Source organism: Coregonus lavaretus, assembly GCF_964263955.1.
Source record: "Coregonus lavaretus genome assembly, chromosome: 15".
In the NCBI taxonomy this organism is placed as follows: Eukaryota; Metazoa; Chordata; class Actinopteri; order Salmoniformes; family Salmonidae; genus Coregonus; species Coregonus lavaretus.
Window position 1 is genome coordinate 32,868,607 of NC_140002.1, and position 16,785 is coordinate 32,885,391.

The following is a 16,785-nucleotide window of genomic DNA, read 5'->3' on the forward strand; positions in this document are numbered from 1 at the left end:
CAGGGTAATAAGCAAATCTCACATCCGTCAGTCGAGGGAGCCCCCCAGTCCCTGAGCCCCGCTGTGCTAAGCTTTTACAAAGCCCCTAGGAGTCCTTGGGCTGGGGCGAAAACGCATTAGCGTGTACTCGCCTCACAGTCACACTCCTCACAGCAGTCGATTGGATTTTCATGAGATGACTGCGCTCGCGCTCAAGTCCCCCAAATGTTTACTGTGATTTTAAAGTCTTACACCATTTGATGGTAACATCCGTTCTACATTGGAAAATGGGTTATGGTAATCTAGACTGACTGAGGATGAAAACTATTGCTCTCATCATAGTGTGAAACCACAGTGGTTTCTGTGACTGCAGTTTGTCTCAGTGACTGCAGTTTTAGAATCCGAATGCAGAACGAGACATTCCAATTGAATGGTATCAGCTATTAGACCAACAACTATGACATCATCCCTCTCAGCAAACACCATTTGTGCTATGTAAACATTTTAGATGCAGTCAGTATGCCAATTAAACTACTGTAGCACCGTCACCTTAAATCTAAAAGTGCATTAATGTAGACATGGTAAGTGAACATAACAGCATAAAAAGTATTTTTCTTGTTTACTATGACTTCACACTGGAAATACATTGATACAAAATATCTAATTAAGGATATTAGAAAGTAATTCTTTTTTCGGTTGTAGTGCTTACGTAAATACTAATCTCATGAAATACCCAATGGGGAACAATGGGTTGAGTCAACATTGTTTCATTGTTATTTCTCCATACTTTTTCATGTTTACAATTTCTCTCTCAATTCAATCTAAAAATAGACAAGGTTTCATGGTTGTTAGATTTGGAATCTAATTAAGGTTTGTTGACAGCTCAATCAAGAAATCTAACAAAACTGGATGCTGATCATTCTGTATGTCTTTGCCTGGTGGGAAGGGGGAGGAGAATACAGGCAGGGAGAGGAGAATATAAAGAGAGCCATGTCAAGGAATACAATCAACCACTCAATCTGTATCAGTACTGCTAGATATTTGCAATGACAACCAACATAATTACAATACGGAAGCTAAATTGATCAGGACAGTAGAATCATGGAGCTTGTAGTCCCACCTGGCCCATAAATCAAGATTGAATGTATACTTCTTCTACTACTAGACACTTCTGTAGAGAAAGGGCACTAAAGGCATTTGTGCTTCAACTCCTGTATTATAAAAAGTCAATATAAAACAACACACTTGGATCTCACAGTCAACTCAGTTCCTGCTGTATGTTGTGATTGGTTTGTCAGTCAACTCACATCCTGGTATATGTTGTGGCTGGTGTGCACAGGCTGGATTATGGGATGACACACAACATGATGTGTAAATCCGCAGCAGGTTTGGGGCTCAGCTCAGAGCGCTGATTATTATAACACCTGCTGCCCTGACTCCCATTCTCATTAAGGGCTCTATAACAAGATTACCCACATCATGCAATCTCTCTTTACAGTTTACCAGGCAGCTCTGGCTCTGATCGGAGGGGATGCCCTAATCGGAGCTGTTGTTGTTTTTGAACAAGTTTAATCTCTGTACTGTAGTAGTAGGCAATTTAAAAAATGCTCTATACAAAATAATTGGCAATTCAGAGGTGCTTGACAGGGAAATGAAAAGAAAAACACATGCAAATGACTAAGGTCTAGAAAATTGTATGTATACAGAATTTTAAACAAAATACTTGAGGAAATGGTTCAAATAAATAGAGATAGGAAAAACTAGTCTGATTTGGTTCAAGGGTTTAGTTATGACTGCACACACTCCCACTCAACGAGGGTTTAGTTATGACTGCACACACTCCCACTCAACGAGGGCACTGTTTGACTTTTTAGACACACCTGTGCACAATTGTAACCCTTCAAGAGAAGTACATTTAGCCATAAGCTCTTCATACATCATGGCGACAGAGACAATCTTTATTTAGATGGGTCATCATTCGTATTCCTGACACAATAGTGGGTGAGAAAGGCTAATTCCCAGGGTGTTTAGTGTGCACTCTGCGATAAGCTTAACTCGCAGCAAAGGGAAAACCACCTATTATGTGGATTTTAAATTCAACTTCTCAAAACTGCCTGCTGCCTGTGACACGGCTGTGTGTTTGCTCAGAGCAGCGACACGTATATCACTTTCTGGGGGCCTGCATGAAGGGTGGAAAGGTCTCTGCTGGTGTCATTATTACAGATGTTGCTCCTTTGCCATACCAATGTTTGATTTCATGTGACAGACACATATAGGAATGGACTGAATTGGCTGAGTGAGGACACTCTTGGAATCTTCTACTACTTGGAATGATCTTTCAGGTCAGCGAGGGTTTTTGAGTAATCACAGCAGTGATTACTGCTATCTCAGACATTGCAAATGTGTTTTTCGCAAATGTGTTTGGACAACGTATTAGGGAAACATTGAAGTTTTGCAATCCTCATCTCCAAAACAGAGAGCTCTACCAGCCTAACGACAACACCAATGATGCATCCCTTTTTCTGGGTCTCAAGAGAAGCTCTGAATACCTACCGCCATCAACAGGAGAAAGCTATGTTAGCCAGAGGTCTCGTTCTGACAGAAAATCATTAACATGATCAATGAATCATGAGTTCAATCAATTAAGACAATTAGTAGGCCTGCGGTGAGGGTTTATGTCAAATAACATGAATATGGAGCTACATGTTTCTCCTCTACTTTTTTCAGATATGCGCATATCAAACATTTCATGATGGAGTATCAAAGAGGATATCAGCTTATCAGTGTAATTAACGTATGTAAACGTTCAGCAGGTGAATTCTCATCATGTCAAATAATTATGAGTACTGACATTGAAATCTAATGGGGGAGGACCGGAGATGACCAAATCAAATCAAATGTTATTTGTCACATGCGCCGAATACAACAGGTGTAGACCTTACAGTGAAATGCTTACAAACAAGCCCTTAACAACAATGCCGGTTTAAGAAAAATAAGTGTTAAATAAAAAATAGATAAGTAAAAAATAAAAATAACAAATAATTAAAGAGCAGCAGTAAAATAACAGGCTATATACAGGGGGTACCGGTACAGAGTCAATGTGGGGGCACAGGTTAGTTGAGGTAATATGTACAAGTTGGTAGAGTTAAAGTGACTATGCTTAGATAATAAATAGAGAGTAGCAGCAGCGTAAGAGAGGGGGTGGGGGACAATGCAAATAGTCCGGGTAGCCATGATTAGCTGTTCAGGAGTCTTATGGCTTGGGGGTAGAAGCTGTTAAGAAGCCTTTTGGACCTTCATATTTTGGACCATGTTGCGTCTGTATGTTACAACGATCACCAATAACCTGAACTATTATGAAACACAACCAAAACAAACAGCAAATGCATCTAACAAGTTTGTAGAGTCACAAGCTTGATGTAATCATTGCGTGCTAGGAATATGGGACCAAATACTAAACTTTTGATTACTTTAATACACATAAGTGAATTTGTCCCAATACTTTTGGTTCCCTAAAATTGGTGGACTATGTACAAAAAGTGCTGTAATTTCAAACGGTTCACCTGATATGGATGAAAATATATGATGAAATACCCTCAAATTAAAGCTTTTAACCTCATAGTCATTGTATCATTTCAAATCCAAAGTGCTGGAGTACAGACCAAAAACAACAACACATTTGTCATGGTCCCAATACTTTTGGAGCTCACTGTATGTTCATGCAGATTTAGTTACTGTAATGTTGAATTCCATGTGAATGACACAGTTATAACACAGCAGTTGTAATCTTGCTACTGTATAAAACCATTCAAATCCATGGACAGGGACTAAACACACTTGCTTCCTCTGTTTTATTTCAGGCGTTTTTCTACAAGATCTTGGTTTAGGCTTATAGGATAGTGTGCAGGCCCTTTAATGGTTTTACGTTTCCATAAAACAAACATTAACATGGACCTGGACACTGCATTTACATACGCAGGTTGAATTCCAAAAGGATCCACTGTCATATATTAGCTTTCTGTGGTCTTAGCATTCCATCCGCCTGTCTCTGCATCCCAGGGGACCAGTAGAGATGTTCCTGCCTGAATCAGATGCTGTTTTATACCACCACCTCCATTCATGCAGTCATTACACCATAACACTGAATATGTGCACCAACGGACACATAACAAGAGCGAGCACAAACAAATAACCAAGCATATTCATTTCATCAGAGGACTAGAGGTGATTCAACCGATTCATTTTTCAATTAAATTCTGCAATCAGCCTACTACAAATAACTGATAATTAACATTGTCTAAGCTGTTTACGGCCGTTTCTACCAAACCTGTTATTATCATTTTCTATCACATGGCATATGTAAAACAGAATTTGCATTTAGAGAGCCAAAGAAGCTCAAGCCCCCTCTGCTTTGCAGAACCCTAGAGAAGGAGAGACAATGCAGGCATAAGAGTAGTGTGTGTATATATATATATATTAGGGCTGTCAAAAATAGCGCGTTAACGACGTTAATTAGTTGTTTGCTGTTAATTACGTCAATTTTTTTAACGCATTTCACGCATGCGCAGTGTGACAAATTATTCAGGTCAGGAAAGTGGTTGGGAGCTAGAGGCGAGATGGAGCAAGGTGAGCAAAGTGGGCCTATTGACGGATTCAAATATAAAAAGAATGATGATGGTACAGTTAACAAGTACAAGGTTATTTGCAAGATTTGTAAGAAGGAGTTTCAATTTCACCGGAGCTGTTCAAGCTTGAAGTACCATGTCAACGCCAAACATGCGTTTGCTGGGCCGTCAGATTCAGCAAGTGGTTTGCGCCAGACCACGCTGAATGTTTGCAGGCAATTAACAAAATCAACCTCAGATAATTTGACCAACACAATAGCAAAATGGATTGCAAAGGATTGTAGACCCATTAGCATTGTAGAAGACTCAGGTTTCCTTGATGTTTTGCAAATGGCGTCTCAAGACTCATTCTATAAGCCACCGTCAAGAGCCACAGCCAAAGACAAATATTATGGTGTGTAGTATGTTTCAGCTTGATTTAAAACACCATTATTTGGCTGTGTTAATAAACAGACATAATATGAAAATTATGTATCTGTGTCCTGTTATTTATCTTTTGGTATGCATTTCAGAAAAAAAATGGTTAGAATTCAGGTGTAATTGCAAATAGTGATTAATCATGATTAATCCACTGAAAATTCTGATTAATTTGATTAAACATTTTAATCATTTGACAGCCCTAATATATATATATATATATATACAGTGGGGGAAAAAAGTATTTAGTCAGCCACCAATTGTGCAAGTTCTCCCACTTAAAAAGATGAGAGAGGCCTGTAATTTTCATCATAGGTACACGTCAACTATGACAGACAAATTGAGAAAAAAAAATCCAGAAAATCACATTGTAGGATTTTTAATGAATTTATTTGCAAATTGGAAAATAAGTATTTGGTCACCTACAAACAAGCAATATTTCTGGCTCTCACAGACCTGTAACTTCTTCTTTAAGGGGCTCCTCTGTCCTCCACTCGTTACCTGTATTAATGGCACCTGTTTGAACTTGTTATCAGTATAAAAGACACCTGTCCACAACCTCAAACAGTCACACTCCAAACTCCACTATGGCCAAGACCAAAGAGCTGTCAAAGGACACCAGAAACAAAATTGTAGACCTGCACCAGGCTGGAAAGACTGAATCTGCAATAGGTAAGCAGCTTGGTTTGAAGAAATCAACTAAGGGAGCAATTATTAGGAAATGGAAGACATACAAGACCACTGATAATCTCCCTCGATCTGGGGCTCCACGCAAGATCTCACCCCGTGGGGTCAAAATGATCACAAGAACGGTGAGCAAAAATCCCAGAACCACACGGGGGGACCTAGTGAATGACCTGCAGAGAGCTGGGACCAAAGTAACAAAGCCTACCATCAGTAACACACTACGCCGCCAGAGACTCAAATCCTGCAGTGCAAGACGTGTCCCCCTGCTTAAGCCAGTACATGTCCAGGCCCGTCTGAAGTTTGCTAGAGTGCATTTGGATGATCCAGAAGAGGATTGGGAGAATGTCATATGGTCAGATGAAACCAAAATAGAACTTTTTGGTAAAAACTCAACTCGTCGTGTTTGGAGGACAAAGAATGCTGAGTTGCATCCAAAGAACACCATACCTACTGTGAAGCATGGGGGTGGAAACATCATGCTTTGGGGCTGTTTTTCTGCAAAGGGACCAGGACGACTGATCCGTGTAAAGGAAAGAATGAATGCGGCCATGTATCGTGAGATTTTGAGTGAAAACCTTCTTCAATCAGCAAGGGCATTGAAGATGAAACGTGGCTGGGTCTTTCAGCATGACAATGATCCCAAACACACCGCCCGGGCAACGAAGGAGTGGCTTCGTAAGAAGCATTTCAAGGTCCTGGAGTGGCCTAGCCAGTCTCCAGATCTCAACCCCATAGAAAATCTTTGGAGGGAGTTGAAAGTCTGTGTTGCCCAGCGACAGCCCCAAAACATCACTGCTCTAGAGGAGATCTGCATGGAGGAATGGGCCAAAATACCAGCAACAGCATGTGAAAACCTTGTGAAGACTTACAGAAAACGTTTGACCTGTGTCATTGCCAACAAAGGGTATATAACAAAGTATTGAGAAACTTTTGTTATTGACCAAATACTTATTTTCCACCATAATTTGCTAATAAATTCATTAAAAATCCTACAATGTGATTTTCTGGATTTATTTTCCTCATTTTGTCTGTCATAGTTGACGTGTACCTATGATGAAAATTACAGGCCTCTCTCATCTTTTTAAGTGGGAGAACTTGCACAATTGGTGGCTGACTAAATACTTTTTCCCCCCACTGTATATATATATATATATATATATATATATATACACATATGGTCAAAATAAAGAAAAACCCTTGAATGAGTAGGTGTGTCCAAACCTTTGACTGGTACTGTGTATGTACAGTGGGGAGAACAAGTATTTGATACACTGCCGATTTTGCAGGTTTTCCTACTTACAAAGCATGTAGAGGTCTGTAGTTTTTATCTTAGGTACACTTCAACTGTGAGAGATGGAATCTACAACAAAAATCCAGAAAATCACATTGTATGATTTTTAAGTAATTAATTTGCATTTTATTGCATGACATAAGTATTTGATCACCTACCAACCAGTAAGAATTCCGGCTCTCACAGACCTGTTAGTTTTTCTTTAAGAAGCCCTCCTGTTCTCCACTCATTACCTGTATTAACTGCACCTGTTTGAACTTGTTACCTGTATAAAAGACACCTGTCCACACACTCAATCAAACAGACTCCAACCTCTCCACAATGGCCAAGACCAGAGAGCTGTGTAAGGACATCAGGGATAAAATTGTAGACCTGCACAGGGCTGGGATGGGCTACAGGACAATAGGCAAGCAGCTTGGTGAGAAGGCAACAACTGTTGGCGCAATTATTAGAAAATGGAAGAAGTTCAAGATGATGGTCAATCACCCTCGGTCTGGGGCTCCATGCAAGATCTCACCTCGTGGGGCATCAATGATCATAAGGAAGGTGAGGGATCAGCCCAGAACTACTTGGCAGGACCTGGTCAATGACCTGAAGAGAGCTGGGACCACAGTCTCAAAGAAAACCATTAGTAACACACTACGCCGTCATGGATTAAAATCCTGCAGCGCACGCAAGGTCCCCCTGCTCAAGCCAGCACATGTCCAGGCCCGTCTGAAGTTTGCCAATGACCATCTGGATGATCCAGAGGAAGAATGGGAGAAGGTCATGTGGTCTGATGAGACAAAAAATATAGCTTTTTGATCTAAACTCCACTCGCCGTGTTTGGAGGAAGAAGAAGGATGAGTACAACCCCAAGAACACCATCCCAACCATGAACCATGGAGGTGGAAACATCATTCTTTGGGGATGCTTTTCTGCAAAGGGGACAGGACGACTGCACCATATTGAGGGGAGGATGGATGGGGCCATGTATCGCGAGATATTGGCCAACAACCTCCTTCCCTCAGTAAGAGCATTGAAGATGGGTCGTGGCTGGGTCTTCCAGCATGACAACGACCCGAAACACACAGCCAGGGCAACTAAGGAGTGGCTCCGTAAGAAGCATCTCAAGGTCCTGGAGTAGCCTAGCCAGTCTCCAGACCTGAACCCAATAGAAAATCTTTGGAGGGAGCTGAAAGTCCGTATTGCCCAGCGACAGCCCCGAAACCTGAAGGATCTGGAGAAGGTCTGTATGGAGGAGTGGGCCAAAATCCCTGCTGCATTGTGTGCAAACCTGGTCAAGACCTACAGGAAACGTATGATCTCTGTAATTGCAAACAAAGGTTTCTGTACCAAATATTGAGTTCTGCTTTTCTGATGTATCAAATACTTATGTCATGCAATAAAATGCACATTAATTACTTAAAAATCATACAATGTGATTTTCTGGATTTTTGTTTTAGATTCCGTCTCTCACAGTTGAAGTGTACCTATGATAAAAATTACAGACCTCTACATGCTTTGTAAGTAGGAAAACCTGCAAAATCGGCAGTGTATCAAATACTTGTTCTTCCCACTGTACATACACAGTACCAGTCAAAGGTTTGGACACACCTACTCATTCAAGGGTTTTTCTTTATTTTGACTATTTTCTACATTGTAGAATAATAGTGAAGACATCAAAACTATGAAATAACACATATGGAATCATGTAGTAACCCAAAAAGTGTTAAACAAAACTAAATATATTTGAGATTTGAGATTCTTCAATTAGCCACCCTTTGCCTTGATGACAGCTTTGCACACTCTCGGCATTCTCTCAACCAGCTTCACCTGGAATGCTTTTCCAACAGTCTTGAAGGAGTTGCCACATATGCTTAGCACTTGTTGGCTGCTTTTCCTTCACTCTGCCGTCCGACTCCTCCCAAACCATCTCAATTGGGTTGAGGTCGGGGGATTGTGGAGGCCAGGTCATCTGATTCAGCACTCCATCACTCTCCTTCTTGGTAAAATAGCCCTTACACAGCCTGGAGGTGTATTGGGTCATTGTCCTGTTGAAAAACAAATGATAGTTCAACTAAGCCCAAACCAGATGGAATGGCGTATCGCTGCAGAATGCTGTGGTAGCCATGCTGGAAAAGCACCCCCACACCATAACACCTCCTCCTCCATGCTTTACGGTGGGAACAACACATGCGGAGATCATCCGTTCACCCACACCTCATCTCACAAAGACACAGCGGTTGGAACCAAAAATCTCCAATTTGGACTCTAATGTCGATTGCTCGTGTTTCTTGGCCCAAGCAGGTCTCTTCTTCTTATTGGTGTCCTTTAGTAGTGGTTTCTTTGCAGCAATTCGCCCATGAAGGCCTGATTCACACAGTCCCCTCTGAACAGTTGATGTTGAGATGTGTCTGTGACTTGAACTCTGTGAAGCATTTATTTGGGCTGCAATTTCTGAGGCTGGTAACTCTAATGAACTTATCCTCTGCAGCAGAGGTAACTCTGGGTCTTCCATTCCTGTGGCGGTCCTCATGAGAGCCAGTTTCATCATAGCGCTTGATGGTTTTTGCGACTGTACTTGAAGAAACTTTCAAAGTTCTTGACATTTTCCGTATTGACTGACCTTCATGTCTTAAAGTGATGATGGACTGTCATTTCTCTTTGCTTATTTGAGCTGTTCTTGTCATAATATGGACTTGGTCTTTTACCAAATAGGGCTATCTTCTGTACCACCCCCCCCCCCCCCACTTTGTCACAACGCAACTGATTGGCTCAAATGCATTAAGAAGGAAAGAAATTCCACAAATTAACTTTTAAGAAGGCACACCTGTTAATTGAAATGCATTCCAGGTGAATACCTCATGAAGCATGAAGCTGGTTGAGAGAATGCCAAGAGTGTAAAAAGCTGTCATCAAGGCAAAGGGTGGCTATTTGAAGAATCTCAAATATAAAATATATTTTTATTTGTTTAACACTTTTTTTGTTCATGATTCCATATGTGTTATTTAATAGTTTTGATGTCTTCACTATTATTCTACAATGTAAGAAATAGTAAAAATAAATAAAAACCCTTGAATGAGTAGGTGTGTCCAAACTTTTGACTGGTACTGTATATGTGTATTGTGTGTGTGTGTGTGGTGTGTGACAACAGCAAGAGCCAGACCCAGTTTCCCAGCATTAGGCATTCTGACGAAGGTCAATCCATTTTCATTCCTGACTTTTCAAACAGATAAAAGCCCACCGCTGCCATTCTGTTACTGAAATCATAATGGAATTTGGGGACATTGCAAATAGATGTTTGACTTTGGCGGATTAAGGCAGAATGCTCCATAAGAAAATGTTATCAAAGGGCTGTTGACCAAACAAATGAAACAGGTGTTATTCTGTGTTTTCCAGGGCAGACCATAGCAATGAGCATCTGCAGGGGAGGAGAACATTATCAGCATTTGGGCCAAGTGGGAGTGCTCTGTCTCTCTGTCTCTCCATAGCAATGAGCATCTGCAGGGGAGGGGAACATTATCAGCATTTGGGCCAAGTGGGAGTGCTCTGTCTCTGTGTCTCTCTCTCTCTGTGTGTGTGTGTGTGTGTCTCTCTCTCTCTCTGTGTGTGTGTGTGTGTGTGTGTCTCTCTCTCTCTCTGTGTGTGTGTGTGTGTGTGTGTCTCTCTCTCTCTCTCTGTGTGTGTGTCTCTCTCTCTCTGTGTGTGTGTGTGTGTGTGTCTCTCTCTCTCTGTGTGTGTGTGTGTGTGTGTCTCTCTCTCTCTGTGTGTGTGTGTGTGTGTGTCTCTCTCTCTCTCTGTGTGTGTGTGTGTCTCTCTCTCTCTGTGTGTGTGTGTCTCTCTCTCTCTCTCTGTGTGTGTGTGTCTCTCTCTCTCTCTCTCTCTCTCTCTCTCTCTCTCTCTCTCTCTCTCTCTCTCTCTCTCTCTCTCTCTCTCTCTCTCTCTCTCTCTCTCTCTCTCTCTCTCTCTATCATGGTTAGCTCATTGTTGTACAAAGAAATCTCCCAGACATACCTAGTTCTAAGTGGCAGCAAACGAAAGCTTATAATTTAGAGTGTTGGAGAAAAATCTATCCATTATGCTTTTCCCCCCGACTGCAATTGCTGCAATGGAACTAGTTGAGGAGAGTTACATGTATGCAATTGAAATAAACAATTTAAACATTAAATATTTTCAATCAATTTTCTGTGTTTCTGGAGGAGTTTTCTGCTGCTCCTGAAACGGTTTGAGTGTTGAAAGTTAACCTCACTAATTACACAAACAAGCAGCAAAATGAAACTCTTATGTGGAGCTGGGAGAGACAAGAAAATATGTCCGTTCCCCGGAGTGATGCCTCCATTTCCGATGTGACTAAAGCCTTATGGTTTCTTCCTAAAGCGAGCCACGTTATCGCCCGCTCTTGCAGACGCTTACTGGGAGAGTTGTGCTGTGGCTGTGTGCGGCAGCAGCATCATCATCTAGCCTTATGAGTAGGAGGGAGGAAGGCATAAAGCCTGTCAACCACGCTGAAGATAAACTACTGCCACAGATGCAGCTATGCACAGAACAAAAAGCCATTCTGATGATTGATTATAACTCTGACTATAAATAATGATTATAAAACTGACTGTTTTCTATCTATTCTAAGAGAACCCAGGAGAAGACGACCCAAGTCCAACGAATGAGCAGAGAGAAGCTGGAAGAGACATACAAGTGCAGCAACTCCTCTTCAATAAGATTGCAACTGAAGAGGGTAGGAATTTTTGTGGAAGGTTCATTTTCACCCCAAAACTTAGTTTAAAAACTCCACACTTAATTTATTTGTCTCACTGTATTTCCTGAGTAATGTATGATGAGAATCAAAATGATGAGCATTATGATTCGGTGGGCCTGGCACCTCTGGAGAGATCTATGAATATAAAGTTGGTGCAGCTCATAAAAGTAGGTCTTGGTGGTGTCGGATTGAGATGAAAAAGATTATGCATTTCATAATTATATTTTGAAAAGCACTGTGCAAGCTAGGGAGTCAGAAAATACCAACCATGTCTATTTAATGAGGGTCAATAGAGCTGCCATTTTCATGTTGTATGGATGACCTAGAAAATAAGAATAGGCTATTGCTTATTGTGGTCATCAAGCTGACATTCCAATTTGAGTTCAAACTCCTGAATGAAAAGCCCTGCTTAGACATGTAACTGCTCTAAGAGCCATAAGAGATCTGTTAACTTGGTCTGATCATCACTAATTTATGTTTCTTTTGAGTCCTTTTCATATTTCATAGTGTGAGAGGGAGTGGAGCAGGAATATAGATAAAGGTGGCTTTAAGCCAAAGAGAACAGCTCTTGAGAAATAAACAGAGGGCAGAGAAGGGAGGAAGAAATGGTGAGAGGGGGGTCCAGGAGGGGAGAAGGGGGGTTCAACATGAGATTTACTGGGAAGGGTGAGCGTGTTTGGAGCGGTGGATGACTGATGAAAGAGGAGTAATAACAATAAGTCCATGACTGCCAGGAATTTGAGGAGTGTGGTGGTTGGCAAGAGTCATCATCTAGGAGTAATGATGGCAAAGAAGTGGCAAGAGGGAATTTCTGAGTGAAAAGGCAGGGCAGGCATTGTTAACAAGCATACCCAGTGACAGATTGCAGATGGAAGAGCTTTCTGTGGAGGAGAATGATATGGACAAGATTGGGAGCTCTAAGATGCAGCTTGATATGTTGGTCTGGATCTCTTCCATTGCGTCTGTCTGCAAGCTGTTTCCTGCTTAAGCTGGGTGTACACGACACGATTTAGCTGTCCCAGACAAGTTTTTGAGATAGAAGACAAAATCCCTATGTGGTTGCCTACCGTCACCGATGCTCATTTAATGTGAGCGGGTCAGAGACGCAATCTGAGGGCTACCGATCCCGTCTTTGAGCTGTCCCAGATGTCCCGATATTTTCAAACGTGTTTCATTTTATCGCCACTAAATCTGCAATGCTCTTGTAGTGTGAGATGTGCAACAACATGTTTTGAGAACGGTGATCAGCAATAGCCAATGAGAGCTCGCTAGAGAAGAAGCCAGTGAGATGCTGACGTTGCATCACATCACCCAGAATGTGTAGACTCTCGAGCATACTACTAGTATGCGTTTGTACTGTGTCAAATCATTACAGCGCTGAAGTTCACTAGCAATGTTATTCAATTCAAAATGTATTGACTAGATATTTCAACTTTGTATGGCAGTGGTCACCAACCTTTTCTGAGTCAAGATCACTTTCGCAGTCAAAACGCAAGCCGAGATCTACCGCTCAGATTGTTTTTTAAACATGACTTAAAAACATTTAACATGAACCTAATAAAAACAGTTCTGTAGGAATGAGGTTTCTGCAGTAGGTGTAATATATTATTACAGCATATTGGCTATATGCTTGACCTGCCAATAGTCTTCTTCTCAGCCCATATTATATTTCAAAACTCGAGATAAGAAAATAGATCAGTTGGTGTATGACTTGCGAAGCACAGCTTAGCATAAATGGAAATAATTTGCAAATCATTTTCTTTTATATTTTACTGGACTGATGGTACCTGTATCTGATGGTCAGTCTCAGCAGACAGAAGAAAAGAGCAGCAGAGGGTCCGCCTCTCACGGTCCCTGCTCTCTCCTTCCCTCCGGTAAGACTGACCAGAGAGAGGGGACACCGTCTTCCACCTGATGGCCAAACTCAAGTCGCACCGCATCCACATCTGCCTCATGCACAAATTCATGTTGTTCCTATGACCAGAGAAGCTGAAATATTAAAATAGACATGACGAGCTGCTAATATTAAAAACGCAGGGCTATCGATACACTTGGCTACTCATTCAGTGCAGCTGCAGTGCGAGTGGAAGTAGGGAGAAGCGCTTTTTAAAAGTGGTGAATGAAAACAGTGTTGACAGTGCTGAATAAAAACATGAACTCACTCGTACAAACAGCAGCTCTTTGCTGTATTCTTTAACAGTCTCTCTCTTGTCAAGGTTTTTAAAGTTCTGAATCTCACGTAGGCTAGTATCAACCTTTGCTGTGGGGTCGTGGAAGCTTAAGGCATGGTGATTTGAGCTATCCGATTAGGCAGCACAGTAGGCGCACTTGATTTAGCCACAGCTCTCCTGGTCCGCTGAGTAGGCGGAGTTTGTCCTTTCAGACAAATGAAATGGTTCAAAATAGCAGCACTTTGCCTACCTGGCGTGCATGGCTTCTGAATCAAGTGCATCTACCACCATTAGCGCAAGACGAATACAAAAATAAATCGGAGTGTAAGACTTTATCATTGGCTTTTCTACAGAAATGTTTGGTTATCGATTAGGAATGCCTTGAAAATCGACCGGTTGGTGACCACTGCTGTATGGCAAGCGTGAATGTCTGACTGAAAACCTTTATGAGGCTACATGGAGCCACCTCATTCTAGCTACATTAACAATCTCATCACATCATTGTTTTCACAAGACAGCGTGGTATCGAGAATCCTCACGACCAAGTAAAGAATCTTCTGTGTGACCCCCCCGTCTGTGCCACATCGTTTAGTGTGCGCACCACTACCTTAGCAAGACAAAAAAATACAGGAAAGACAGTTGTTTCATGTGAGAGGATTTTCAGGGTAGTGTTGGAGAGATGGACATTTGGAGTGGTAGAAAGGGCACAGTTGTGATGATTTCAGGGTGAAATGCAAAAAAAGAGCAGTTTCAGCAGGAAGAGGGGCATATAAGTGAGCAGGAAAAGCTGACTGTCATTTCTCTGCTTGGCATTGAGCGGGAAGACTGCCTTTTAGTTAAAACGTGCAATACAAGACCACTAGCCTATACAGTAGGCAGTATATTCCAGTATATTCTCAAATCAAAGGAAACCATAGCAGCTCCTACATATGGCTTTAGCATGCTCTTCAGACAACCAACGAAAAACATTATTTCCTCAAGGCTCACAACGCTCACAACAAATCCCAAGGGAATAACATTGACCAACCCAGGTTGGTGTAATGAAAACTCGCAACCAACTATCCACAAATGCAGGCAATATGTACACTATATCAATGTTATTTTCCAGCTAATTGGTTGGCGTTAGCCAATCAGATTTACTAATGAATGTCTAATGGTCCTCTGTAGCTCAATTGGTAGAGCATGGTGCTTGTAACGCCAGGGTAGTGGGTTCGATCCCCGGGACCACCCATACGTAAAAATGTATGCACACATGACTGTAAGTCGCTTTGGATAAAAGCCTCTGCTAATTGGCTTATTATTATAATTAATTGATACTCAGTTGGAGGTAAATCCAGCATGCACAGTGTGTCTTTAGGAGGATCAACGTAGAACAACACTGTAGTAAAGGACTTCATACTCTCTCCCCAGCCTGGTGGCCTGTACTGGCAGGAGGATGACCTCCTCATGTCTGTTCAGCAGGACACTGATAGTGCCGCAGTCAGCACACATGTCAATTATCAGCAAACAAACACACTAGCTACTGTTAGAGCTGGGCCTTTGCGGTTGGGAAACTGCACTAGCTAGCACATTTCACCCATTTTTTCATTTGAACCATTTCCTCCAATTTTAAGGCAGATGCTGTAATGATGGAACTTATCCTAAATAGACCCTCATTTCCTGTTCTCTGGCTTATTTGGATTAGGGTTTAGATATTGAAAATGAAATATTAATACTGAAATGTTTTAAGAATTCATTAAAAAGGCATTATTGTAAGAGTAGGTCAATTATGTTTTACAATAATAAAACAGCAAAAGGGCACCCTACATTTACACATTTTCATCCATTCATCACCTATTTTTATCTATTCATCTGTCTTTTCCCCCCAATGAAGGATATTCAAGATAAATTGGATCTACAGATCAATTGCACTCAAAAGAGTATCAGTCATTGTCAGGACAGACCGGCTGCTCTAGGTCTCGGAGACAGCGTCAGGCGGCAGCGGCAGACGTAGAAGCCTCAGCTTTGACATGCAGGCTGTTCCAGCATTCAGACAGCAGAGGCAGACACGTATGAGGGATCTCTCTTTGTTGTTACCTTTAGCATTCATCAGGTTCACCATCACTGGAGCTGCCTGCTCTGGTGTCTCTAATCTGGAGCGAACAAAGTCAGGTCTGAATCAACACCCTCTGTGTACATTTCTCTCTGACATCACAAGAATGACATGGTAACTCTGCAGAATAATAAACCATTTGTTTCATTTCTGCATGGGGGGTTGAAGGCAGGTGGGTCTCAGATGCCAAAGAGAAAACAATGAGATGGAATCAGTCAAAGAACCCATTCTGCTGGAAAAAATTATACAAATGGCAATAATACAATTCAATCAGAACCGGAAATATCCTATATCCAAGATGATAAAGCCCACAATGCATCAGAAGGATGTCACTTTGATGCAGACAGACATCTTGACTTGAGCATAGCCCAATCAGATATACTGTTTACTCTAAATACAGACATACGCCCCAAAACATCAAAGCCCACATCTGTCAGAGAGCTAGACAACGTAGTCTCTTTAAATAATGACCCCTATAATCAGAGTACATATTCAGCCAGCCCTGCCGTGACAGTGGGTATCTTCACTGATCATTAAAACCATCATCATTACGGCCAAAAAACATTAAGGAAAAGGAAAAGAGCACAAGCTAATATCTAAAGATCAACAACAAGCTAGCATCCTAAGAGGAATATACACCACGGTATTCTGTCTAATGCTCTTAATTCCTCTCATATTTAACAGTTTGGTTTAATCCTTCCCTTTGATGTTTTCCTGATGAAATTATTCAAGCTCTTCTGCTTTATTTAGACTGATATGGCTCGTACGTTTCCATAAAGGAGTCTCAG

The 16,785-nt window shown here is 41.5% G+C and overlaps 1 protein-coding gene across 1 annotated transcript in view; it reads right to left on the reverse strand.

Annotated features, from left to right (window-relative positions):
• Positions 1–16,785, reverse strand: part of LOC311142923 (teneurin-1-like) — a gene marked incomplete at both ends in the record, with an annotated part of 157,136 nt that overhangs the window by 110,727 nt on the left and 29,624 nt on the right. The window lies entirely within an intron of this gene.